Source organism: Trachypithecus francoisi, unplaced genomic scaffold (genome assembly GCF_009764315.1).
Source record: "Trachypithecus francoisi isolate TF-2019V2 unplaced genomic scaffold, Tfra_2.0 Lachesis_group13, whole genome shotgun sequence".
Taxonomy (NCBI): domain Eukaryota; kingdom Metazoa; phylum Chordata; class Mammalia; order Primates; family Cercopithecidae; genus Trachypithecus; species Trachypithecus francoisi.
Window position 1 is genome coordinate 87,900,555 of NW_022681458.1, and position 13,106 is coordinate 87,913,660.

A 13,106-nucleotide genomic window follows, 5' to 3' on the forward strand; every position below is an offset into this window, starting at 1 on the left:
TTTGGAATGCAACTGTGCTGTGCATGGTACAATCACAGAACACAGTAATGCATAGCTAATTCTTTTGTTTTCAGAACAACCTCATCTTTTAAAGCAGAGGTTTTCTCAGATGTTTTCCAGAATGCAAAATCCTAAGTAAATTGGTGAGTTTCTTCAGTGTTATGAACCCAAAATGTAAAACACTTTAGATAAAGTTTTCTCCAGGTGAAGGGACCAGTTAGGATATAACTATTACAATTTATAGGTCTGGGATATTGGTGGATAACTAAGCTTCCCAATAGATCACTCAGCATTAAATTGTATCTAGCTATCCTTATCTTCCCTCATGAACAAAAGCACAGGGTGGACGTGTAAATATGTGTGCACCAGACACTTTTTTCTGCCATTTACACTCCATTCTCTGAGAGAATAAAAGATTTTATCAACCAAAAAATAAAACTGTGACTCTAAACCATTGTCTACGCACCCAGCATAGAGTATTTCTGTGCCCATAACTACTTGGACAATCTTAACGTAACCTTTTGTTAACTTAAATATACTAGAAATTTTCTTTCTTAGTCATTTGTAACAGCCAGCATACCATCATATGTATGTACACATATAACCAGTAGCTTGCAGATTGCAGTATAACTGATAAAATAATATTGTAAGTTAAAATATAACATAATTTTACAGTATAACTCATAAAATAATATTGTAAGTTATATGTTATATATTATTCCCAATTTACATTTTTTTCAGATGAGAAAACTGTGGTTCAAAAGCTGTTACTTGTCAGACATCACCAGACATTTAAGTGATAAGCACAAGATATGAACATAACTCTTCTCTATTAAACCTATTAGACCTGCACAGCCCAATATGACAGCCACTAACCACAAGTGGCTGCACACACCTGATATATGACTAGTTTGAAACAAGAAGTGTTTTAAGTGAAAAGTAGAGATGAGATTTTGAAAACTTGAGATGAATTAAAGGATCTAAACTATCTCAAATATTTGTATATTATTTGCATATTGAAATGATATTTTGGATGTAGTAGGTAAAAGAAAATATATTATTAAAATGTATATTTCCTGCTTCTTTTTATTTTTTATAATGTGGCTACTAGAAATTTGAAATTTTGTATATGGCTTGCATTTTGGCTCATTATAGTTGCATTGGATAGCATTGTATTTTGCCATACTGTCTAAATCTTTATAGGAAAACTTCAGTTTGAAGTTCCTGAAGTTTCCTGCTTTGAAGAAGCAGGAAAAACCTTTTTAAACGTGAATTTTCCACCTCAAACTTACATATACACAGCTTATTTACATGTGTCAATAATGCTGATCACACTAGAAGGAAAATTATTTCTCTCAAGCATGAGCTTCCTAATGTCAATGTGGAGCGACATCACATTCTGTGCTTCGTGTATTTCTTCTTCCTCTAAAGTGACTGTACTGTACTATGCTATCAAGTATCATCTGTTCTTGTGAGGATTATTTGTGCTGCAAAACTCAACACCTGGATGCTCTGCATGACTGGCTGGCTCTCAGGATAATCAACAGTATATGGAATTACATTCTTATACTGCAGGAAGGGCACAGTCATTCAGCAGCTGTTCTCACACTTTCATCTACCTAAGATTGAGGAGGATAGCTTTTAAAACTATACATTTCCAGGATTCCACTTTCATGGAATCTGATTCAGGAAGTTTGGGGAGTAACCAGGAATGTTCATTTTGTTAGATTTCCCGAGTGATTCTGAGGTATGTAGCCTATAGATGAACCTTTGAGAAATATTTCCTTAGAGGAAGGACTGTGTGTGCATTTGGAAACAAAGGAAATAAATGTCTGAGCAAATCATGTCGACGTCAGTCATCAGAATCTGTCTTATTTTTATGGATTTGTTTATATTATCTGTATTTTATATAGCTCAACATGAAGTAATATTATGTCAAAAAATTGAAACTAATCAGAGATGGAATTATTATGGACAGATACATGTATTTTAAAGCACTGAGTTTAAAAAGGGCAAATCTTTCTCAATTTCTAAAATTTCAATTTCATCATTTATAAAATGAAATATAATCGTATGCTTCACTACAATGTCACATGATATATTTTAAAGTGCTATAAATATTGTTATTAATTATTTAAACTTTATCTACCAAAAATACTTTAACTAGATGAATATCTGGTAAGATGCAGTATTTAGCATTCACTGTAGCTTGAAAATGAAATACAGCATGAGTTCCGAAACTGACTTTTGCATTGTAGAGTAAATTATTGAACATAGTTATTTATTAAAGAATGCAAAATAATGACTACATTGGCAAAGATGTGGTATAAATATGATATGATATATGTGGCTGATTTTTAATAATAAAAGATCAGTACATATAATAGAAAAAAAATTTAGTGCCTGTATGTTAATAAAATCTACCAATTTTTCTACTTTCCCTATTTTATCTATCATATCATAGAACACTAGAGAACACTAAAGTAAATGTACTACAAAATTCTTTCCCAAAAATTCATTTCAATAGAATTGAGTGACTATAATGTGTAACACATCTTACTAAGTACATTATTATGAGAAAGCAAAAATCATGGTGTATGCCTTGCAGCACAAAGCCTGTCAAATACAAGCTCATGTATAGAATCAGTATACATTAAACAATTGTTGAATAAGTAATAAATAATAAATAAGCAAATGAGCAAGTGCAAATGTAGCAAATGACTCTGTCAAAATTCAGAAGTAGACACATCCCCTAGCTACCTATGCACTCTTGTCAGTGTACGTCAAATATTCCTTCTCAGGTGTCAATTGCCTCTCTCTGCATTAAGGAGGAAGAATTTTGATCACTACACATTGTGTACACAGATCAAAATGTCACATGTTCCCCATAAATATAAAGAAATATTATATATGAATAAAGGAACAAAAAATAATAATTCTGAACAAAAAATAAAAATTCTGAGGTTTAATATCATAGCTATAGCTACATGTAAATGTCATAGCACAAACTGAAGATTTTTGTAAATTCCCAAAGTAACTCCACTTGCTAACTAGGTGAGTAAGGCTAAGAAACTAGGAGAATGCCCTTAAAGTTTTTAGACCACAGTAGAAAAGAGCTGTGGACCACACAAAATGTAAAATGATGGAATTCAAGCCTTTTGACAGATAGTTTTTCACTAGATCAGAGGAGTGACAACACTCAGTGCTTAAATTCACAAATTAGCATTAATTAATAGATATGCCCAAGCCATCAAAGTCTCAGTCCCATCTAGACATAAGGCTGATATATCACGGAATAACAAATAGGAAAACTAAGCAAAGGGGGGAGTCCAGCATTTGTTAAGGGCTATCTATACGCTGGGCCTTTCTGTTTATCTTAATTAATTCTGACACCAACACTGACAGCTAGGCATTATTCTAATTTTGCACCAAAGAAAATTAAGTTCCTTTCCCCTCAGCTACCAAACAAAGCCATATGGTAAGTAAATGGTGGAGCCAAAATGTCGACTCTAAGTCTTCAATTTCCTGTGCTCTTTCTTCTCACCCTACTATCCTTCAAGGAAGAATATTGCTTCACAGCCATCTGAATAATTTCTGGGCTGAGCGAACTGAGTTTTAACTTCCATCCTACCCATGTAGCCTATAGCCCTTCTAATGTTATATACCACACAGAAAGAAGAGACAATTATGAATATGAAAATGTCCTAATGTTCAATCCAAAGAAACTCTGAATTCCTAAGCAACATAGAAGGTGGCAGTAGAAGCAGGATGAGTGAAATCTATAAAGACTTTGACTTATACAGACATAGCTTAAAACAGTCTATCTGCAGAGCCACCTACCTACCATAAATCCCCATGCTGATCACATTCATTTCACCACAACAAATTAAAGAAGTGAGAGGGATATAAATAATTAGCACTGTGGCCAATTCCAGTAGGGTTTTCTGTCTAGCTATATGTATGTTTTCATTTCACAGCAATTTTGAAACTGAAAACAATCACAGAACTAAAAAGAACACTTATTTGAGTGCCTCTAAACCGTTCACATTCTGTGTTACTTTCGTGCAGTTACTCCTGATCTTTAGAGAAGGAACCACTTTACTAAAATGAAAGACAGCTTTGGAAAATTATATATGCATTTATGTTAGAGAGGGAGAGGGGCAAATGCTCTGAAAGGGCAACTTCTAAGTTAGTTCTGATTTGGGCAGGTGAGAAAAGGTACCAAACTGATAGTTGCTGACAGAATTCTGGGAATGCTGGGAAGTCACATCTTTGGGAAGTACAGGTAGACTTTGCTTCATTGAGCTTTGCTTTGTTGATTTTTGCTGATATGGTGTTTTCTACAGATTGAGATTTTGTGGCAGCCCTGCTTCAAGCAAATCTATTGACACCATTTTTCCAATAGCACGTGCTCATTTTGTGTCTCTGTGTTACATTTTGGTAACTCTTACAATATTTCAAACTTTTTCATATTATTATTATTGTTATTGTTGAGACAGAGTCTCACTCCGCCTCCCAGGCTGAAGTCCAGCGGTGCTATCTCGGTTCACTGCAACTTCTCTTCCCGGGTTCAAGCAATTCTCCCACTTCAGCCTCCTGAGTAGCTGAGACTACAGGTGCATGCCACCACACCCGGTAATTTTTGTATTTTTAGTAGTGATGGGGTTTCACCATGTTGGCTAGGCTGGTCTTGAACTGTTACCTCAAGTGATCCATATGCCTTGACCTCCCAAAGTATTGGGATTACATATGTGAGCCAACATGCCTGGACTTTTTTGCTATTATTGTACCTGTTATGGTCATCTATGATTAGTAATCTTTAATGTTCCTGTAGTAATTGTTTTGGGGCACCAAGAACCCCACCCACATAAGACAACTAACTTGATTGATAAATGTTGTATGTGTTCTGATTGCTCCACCATCTGGCTATTCCCTCATCTCTCTCCCTGTCCTCCAGCTTCCCTATTTTCTGAGACATAGTAACATTGAAATTAAGCCAATTAATAACCCTACAATGGCCTTCAAGTGCTCAAAATGAAAGGAAGAATCTCTCTCCTCTCACTTTAAACCAAAAGATAGAAAAGATTAGGCTTAGTGATGAAGGCATGTCAAAAGCCAAGATAGGCTGAAAGCTAGGCCTATTGCAGTACATAGTTAGCCAAGTTGTGAATGCAAAGGAAAAGTTATTGAAGGAAATTAAAAGTGCTACTCTAGTGAACACAAAAAATTATTAAAAAATCAAAACAGGCTTGTGGTAGTGGTCTGGAGAGATCAAATTGGCCATAACATTCCTTTAAGTCAAAATCTATTTAAAACAAGGACCTAACTCTCTTCAATTCTGTGAAGGCCGAGAGGGGTGAGGAAGCTGCAGAAGAAAATACTGAAGCTAACAGAGGTTGGTTCATTAGTTTCATTAAGTTTAAGAAAAGAAGCTTTCACCATAACATGAAAATTCAACGTGAAGCCACAAGTTGTATAGAAGATCAAGCTAAAATAATTGATGAAGTTTGCTACACTAAACAGCATATTTTCAATATAGGCAAAGCAATATTATATTGGAGAAAGATGCCATCTAGAACTTTCATAGCTAGAAAATAGAAATCTACGCCTGGCTTCGCAGCTTCAAAGGACACTGGCTTTTGTTAGGGGCTACTGGTGACTTTAATCTCATTTACCATTTGGATCTCATTCACCATTTGGACTTTAAGTTCATTTACCATTCTGAAAATCACAGGATCCATAAGAATTATGCTAAATCTACTCTCCTTGTGATCTATAAATGGAATAACAAAGCATGGATCACAGCACATCTGTTTACAGCACAGTTTAATAAATATTTTAAGCCCAATATTAAGACCTACTGTTAAGGAAAAAAAATTCCTCTCAAAATATTACTGCTCATTGCCAATGCATCTGATCACTCAAGAGCTCTGACGGAGATGTACAAAGAAATTAATGTTTATTTTATGCCTACAAACATAACCATTCTGCAGCCCATGGATCAATGAATAATTTCAACTTTTGAATATTATTATTTAAGAAATACATTTTAGCCAGATGCAGTGACTCAGGCCTGTAATTCCAGTACCTTGGGAAGCTGAAGTTGGTGGATCACTTGAGACCAGGAGTTCGAGACCAGCCTGGCCAACATGGTGAAACCCTATCTCTACTAAAAATGCAAAAACTAGCAGAATGTAGTGGCAGGCACCTGTAATCCTAGCTACTTGGGAGGCTGAGGTAGGAGAATCACTTGAATCCGGGAGGCAGAGGTCAGCCGAGACGGCATCATTGCACTCCAGCCTGGGCATCAAGAACAAAACTCCATCTCAAAAAAAACAAGGAAAGAAATTCATTTTATAAGGCTATCGCTGCCATATATTGTGATTTTGCTGATGGATCTGGGCAAATAAATTGAAAACCTCCTGGAAAATATTCACCATTCTAGATGTCGTTACAAATGGAATTCATGGGAGGTCAAAATATCAACATCAACAGGAGACTGGAAGAAGTTGATTCTAACACTCATGAATAACTTTGAGGGGTTTGAGACTTCAGTAGGCGAAGTAGCTGCAGATATGATAGAAACTGCAAGAGAAATAGAAGTGGAGCCTGAAGATATGACTGAATTGCTGCAATCCCATAATAAAATTTGTACAGATGAGGAGTTGCTTCTTGTGGATGAACAAATAAGGTGGTTTCTTGAAAGTAGTCCTGGTGAAGATGCTGTGAACGTTGTTGAGACGACAAGAAAAGATTTAAAATATTACATAAACTTAGTTGATAAGGCAGCAGCAAGGTTTGAGAGGATTTAATCCACTCTCAAAATGAATTTTACTGTGGGTAAAATGCTATGAAACAGCATCACAGACTACAGAGAAATTTTTCATGAAAGGAAGAGTTCATCTATGCAGCAAGCTTCATTGTGGTTTTATTTCAAGAAATGTCCACAGCCACATTTCCACAGCCATCCCAGCCTTCAGCAACCCACGCTCTTATTGGTCAAAAGCCATCAAAGGCAAGGCAAGGCTCCACAAGCAAAAAGATAAAAATGTGCTAAAGGCACAGATGATAACATTATTTTTAGCAGTAAAGTATTTTTAATGAAGGTATGGATGTTGTGTTTTTTAGACATAATGCTATCGCACAGTTAACTATGGTGTAGTATAAACATAACTTATATAAGTACTGGGAAACCAAAATTATGTACAACTCGCTTCATTGCAATATTTTCTTTATTGCAGTGATCTGCAACCAAACCTGCAATATCTCCAAGTTATGACTGTAGACTCCACAGTGTAGTGGAGATTGAATCTCCATGGAGATGTGCCTGAAAATCTCTTACTACATGATGAATGTAACTCTTTGGGAACTGACAGGACATACTATCTAGCGAAGGAAAGCCTAGTCTGACCATACCTCCCCTCTGTATAGTTGTTTGTCCCCATTCCCTTTTGCTGTGAAACATGCCATGTGAATCTCTGTTCTTGTGCTTGCCGTAATTTAGAATCATTTATTTATGTGCTCATCTTCCTTTATTTTAGTGTGAACTCTGGAGAGCAAGAACTTTATTTTTTACTTCTTTACTATGTATTCACTTGATCCTCAAAACCTGAAACAGTGCCTTAGAAGGTTCAGAACATACTACTCTCAGCCACCAACTTTCCCCCTATACCCATGTAGACAGTCCCCACTAGCAATTATCCACTGTCTCCTGAGATGATTGGTTTAGGGTTCATGGTCTAGGCCCTCAACAGCTTACTTCATTTCACGTTGTACTTTCTTCATATCTCCACAGGAAAGCTGGTTCCTGTTCTATTGTCTCTTTTGTCTGTGGTGTTACATGCTCTTCTCTTACAGATGACACTTTATGCTGCTTTTACAACATCTTTCCATTATATTCCACTCAGGTTGGTACTTATTGTCGGAATCAAGTTTAGTTTTTCCACTCAGGAGGGTTTTCCAACCTGACTTCTCAGAATCTGTGTATGAGTTGGCTCATAGATTTGACATCAATGACAAAGCTTAACTTACCTGTGAAAGATAACCAGATTCAAAGTAGGCACTAAAAATATGCTGCTAAGTAAATATCTAAAATCCAGGAGGCCTTGCAAGGATGAAGGATAATATTAAACAAGAAAATAAATGAAGAGTGACCCAATTCTGTGCATCTGACATCCATAAAGAAATAAAAAGCTTAACTTATAGTCTCAAAATAATAAAAAAGAATTGTGAAATATACTGGTCTTGCTACTAATTTCAGAGATAATTTTTAAAAACACACAAGGCAAGAGAACAAAATCTTTTTGTTTATTTTTTTAATTTTTGAAGATTCCTATGCTCAAACACAGGGAATTACGATATAAATTAAAATATAAAGTAGTTGTAATTTGCATGGGTTCACAAACCCTCATATGCAATCCCAGAGCTGTATACAACAGCATTCCCAATATGAGAGAATCAAGCTGACTTGGTTTCTAGGATGTCCCAGTGCTCGCTTTGGATTTGTTCACACACAGATTCAGATGCATTTTAATCTCCAGCTCAGCCCATATGGTCACCCCATGAGCATTCAGAATAATTCTCAGGTACCTAGTCACTCAGCTCTAAAAGAAAAGCATGAGCATATCAGGCGTGTAACATTCATCATCTTCAACATAATAATTCATGAACCTTAAAGAAATGGTACAAACTCTACTGAAGCCTATTAATTTCCAATTCCATTTAATAGCAGGATCAAAAGCTGCCTCTTTTTCCAGTGTAAGGAACATGCACAGTAATAGAATAGATACTCAGAAATGCTTTCACCATCAAGCTGGGGTATGAAGGCTCCATCTGAGTAGGAGTTCAGGATCTGTTCTGTGATTTCTGTTGCTAGGCAACCACTTCCTTTGTCTGCTTTGTTCAGAACAGTTGCTTTATTTATACTTGGTTTTAATGATGCAGATCATAATGTGAAATTATAAAAGAAAATAGGAAAAAAATATCAAAAATTGTTCCAGGGAATTTGGAATACTGTATGAAAACTAATGAATGTTGATGCAAATAGAACTTCTGCAAAAAAAAATCCAAAATCATAATCCAACAGGTCCCACCTACCTGAGACTTTTTGAGTGGGCTATATCACAGCGTAGAGTTAACCTTGTATATTAACTATGTCTGTCCAAAATAAAACCTAGCACCTAGGCAATAATTTAAAAATACCAAAAACAACTTGAAGGCAATTTTCAGAAAACAAATAACTTTTTTTAGTGTTAGATGTTGAGATAATTTTGAGATTAACATGTGTTAAAAATCAAAAAGTAAACTTAGAAATGAAGAGAAATACAGAAGGACAAGGGATGCAGGAGATAAAAGGTATATTTATAAATTCTAAATTTTGAGAAACCTTGAAATATGTGATAAAGATTCCAGAAACTCTGATGTGCACATACCATAAAATTGAACTAAACTTCTTCGTTGACAAAAAACTCACTATTTTCTACCACAGGTAAATTTAGAACAAATTATCCTCAATCTATTATATTAAAGATGATTATTAATGGAAGAAACACGATGGCTATGCTTTGATCATGTTGGTTGTTACTTGAGTTTTGCCTAGGCTTTCCATGTCTATTATCTTTTTCATTAGCTATTCTTATTTGTTTCCTTGCCCATTAATAACAGTGAACCTCTTGGGTGCCCACAAGGTCCAAATATATTAGTACTTCACAGATCTAAATTTGATCTTCAAATGACCCTAAAGAAGGCACTATTATTATTATCATCCCCATTGTATAGATGAGAAAAGTGAAGCACAGAGGTGTGAAATATGTTTCCCTGGGGCATCCAGCTAGTAGGTGGCAAAATTAGGATTAAAACCCACATATTCAGCAGAACCTGCTCACTTACTAATCTATGAATTGTTTTGTTATTCCTCCCAACCCACTGCCTCAATCCAATTTTGTGAATGACTGCTTTCACACTGAGTACCCTCCTTGATTTGAGTTTTCATAAAATAACCAGCTAACTCAATATTTTCTGTCTCCATCCATTTTTATTCTCAATCTTGAGCACTATAGGTTATAAAACGTTTGGACTACTGCATTCTGGTTATAATAAGCCCTAGGTAAAATGTGTTCTATTCATGTCGTTAATTTTCATGCCTCTCCCACTGTTGCCTATAGAGTTTTGAGATGCTAGAAGACCTGAGGTGTACTCATATTGTTGCTGTAGACTGGCTTGCTTGCATACATATGAATGTCTTCAAGCTTTTAGTCCCTCTATTATATAGGAAGGTATTAGATAAATACCAAGAGTTAAGGACCAAACACACAGGAGACTCCATATGAAGTATGATTATCAGCATTTTTGCTTATGAAATGTGGGCTTCCACTAATCTAAACCTAGGTCTCAGATGTTTTATTTAATGTCCCCACAATTAAAATTCTTAATTTTTTTACTCTTATTATTATTACATAAGAAAATTGTTTTGACTAACTGTTGAAGCAATAATAAGTCTAGGATCATAGATATTTTGTGACCTTTATGTCTACATTAACCTCAGATTTCAGAGAAGTAAAATTTACATTTTACCCTATATAAAGGCATTGCAGAAACAGGCAACAAAAGTGGGAGAGGAGAGAGATTCTGATGCCACTGGAGTTTGTCATTCTTAGAACAAATAAGGCTGTGCTTCAAGTGAGGCCCAATTTGCCTTATTCCTTATGCCCTTGTCTTCTAATGAAATTCTCATCTCTAAGTCAATAGTTCTCCAACTTTGGGTCCCAGACCAATGGAGAATAGACCTCAAGAGTACATGTGGCCACTTGCTTCCTCATTAAACAGAAACAGAGAAGCAAGGCAAAGCATACTAAGAAATGCTGGCCACAAAGAGAGGGTATTAAACTTCTTTAAAGCTTGTAATTTTCATGTGATTATATGTAATGTCGTTTTGAGCCAAACAAAGCTCATTTCCATCAATTTACTAAATTATAATTTTTAGAATACCGACCCTTTTCTTTTTTTTCTTTTTTTTTTTTTTTTTTGAGACGGAGTCTCGCTCTGCTGCCCAGGCTGGAGTGCAGTGGCTGGATCTCAGCTCACTGCAAGCTGCGCCTCCCGGGTTCACGCCATTCTCCTGCCTCAGCCTCCCGAGTAGCTGGGACTACAGGCGCCAGCCACATTGCCTGGCTAGTTTTTTGTAATTTTCTTTTTTTTTAGTAGAGACGGGGTTTCACCGTGTTAGCCAGGATGGTCTCGATCTCCCGACCTCGTGATCCGCCCGTCTCGGCCTCCCAAACCTTTTCTTTATCAATAATATACCTATGATTAAATTATTTATTAAAATTATTTTGATGATTATTGCTAAAGTTGCAAGAAAATTTATTTATTTATTTTTACTTTTTTATTTCCATAGGTTTTTGGGGAACAGGTGCTATCTGGTCACATTAGTAAGTTCTTTATTCGTAATTGTGAAATTTTGGTGTACCCAATGTCCAAACAGTATACACGGAACCTAATTTGTATTATTTCATCCTCCACCCCACTCCCACCCTTTCCCCCTAGACCCCAAAGTTCATTGTATCATTCTTTTGCCTTTACATCCTAATAGCTTAGCTCCCACTTAAGAGTGAGAACATATGATGTTTGCTTTGCCATTTCTGAGTTACTTCACTTAGAAGAATAGTTTCCAGTTCCAACCAGGTTGCTCCAAATACCATTAATTTGTTCCTTTTTATATGGCTGAGTACTATTCCTTCAGATAGATAGATAGATAGATAGATAGATAGATAGATAGATACCACAATTTCTTTATGCACTCATTGACTGATGGGCATTTGGGCTGGTTCCATATTTTTGCAATTGCGAATTGTGCTCCTATCAACGTGTGTACAAGTATCTCTTTTGTATAATAGCTTCTTTTCCTCTGGGTAGGTACTCAGTAGTAAGACTGCTGCATCAAATGGCAGTTCTACTTTTAGTTCTTTAAGGGATCTCCACACTATTTTCCATAGTGGTTTTACTAGTTTACATTCCTACCAGCAGTGTAAAAGTGTGCATTTTTCACTGCATCCATGCCAGCATCTATTATTTTTTGATCTTTTGATTATAGCTATCTTGCGGGAGTAAACTTTTTGCCTGCGAGATAGCTATAATCAAAAGATCAAAAAATAATTGTTCTTTTAGACTTTCCTCTGGGATAATGTGTTTGGACAACCCTGAGTGTTTTATATAAGGTAATCTTCTTAATAGTTTTGATAGTCCCTCAAAAATAACAGAAATATTATTAATATTAATTCATATACAATGAAATATTTCTTGAAATTGTTTATATTTAAATATAAAATAAAATACATTTTAAATGTAAAATACGTAAATAAAATAGATTATAGTAGATATACTATAATGTAGGATTTGTAATAGAAGGGACCTTGTGTGAGCTGAGTCTTGGACAGAAAAATGAGCTAACAAATTCATTAGTTCATGCATTTTTTAGGTTACTATGGTACAGAAAACACATAAGGCTCAATTAAAGAACAGAAAGGTATAGTATAAAGTCTACTATCAGATATAATAAAGTGTCATTGTTTACTGACAAGGAGAAGCATAGGTAAATTAGAGGGCATGCAGGAAAAGAAGAAAATGATTTGAAACTTTTTATTTCTGTGAAGCATTTTGGTAGATGTTTTCTTCTAGCATCACATCATAAACCTAAACGAATACAAGGGCCACAGTGATGTCAAAAATATTTGAAACTGGCTAAGTATTAAATCATAGATGATGCTAATACCCTGAATAATGACTCCTCCCATTTGCTGTCTGCAGTTAGATTCATAGCCCACTGAGTATGAATCGGGAGTTCATCTTATATAGCAATATGAAAAAATAGTTAATTTAAATAAGTAACAGCAAGAAGGATGTAAATATTAACACACTAAGCACTACTTTATAGTATTTATATGTATCAATTAATTTAATTATATAATAACTGCACATGGTAGATACTGTTCTATGCTCATTTTGTGGATGAATCCCACAGAACATAAATACTTGTTCCAAGATCACATAACTATTATGCGGTATAGCTAGAATTAGAATCCCTGCAGTTTAGTTTAAGGATCCCAGTG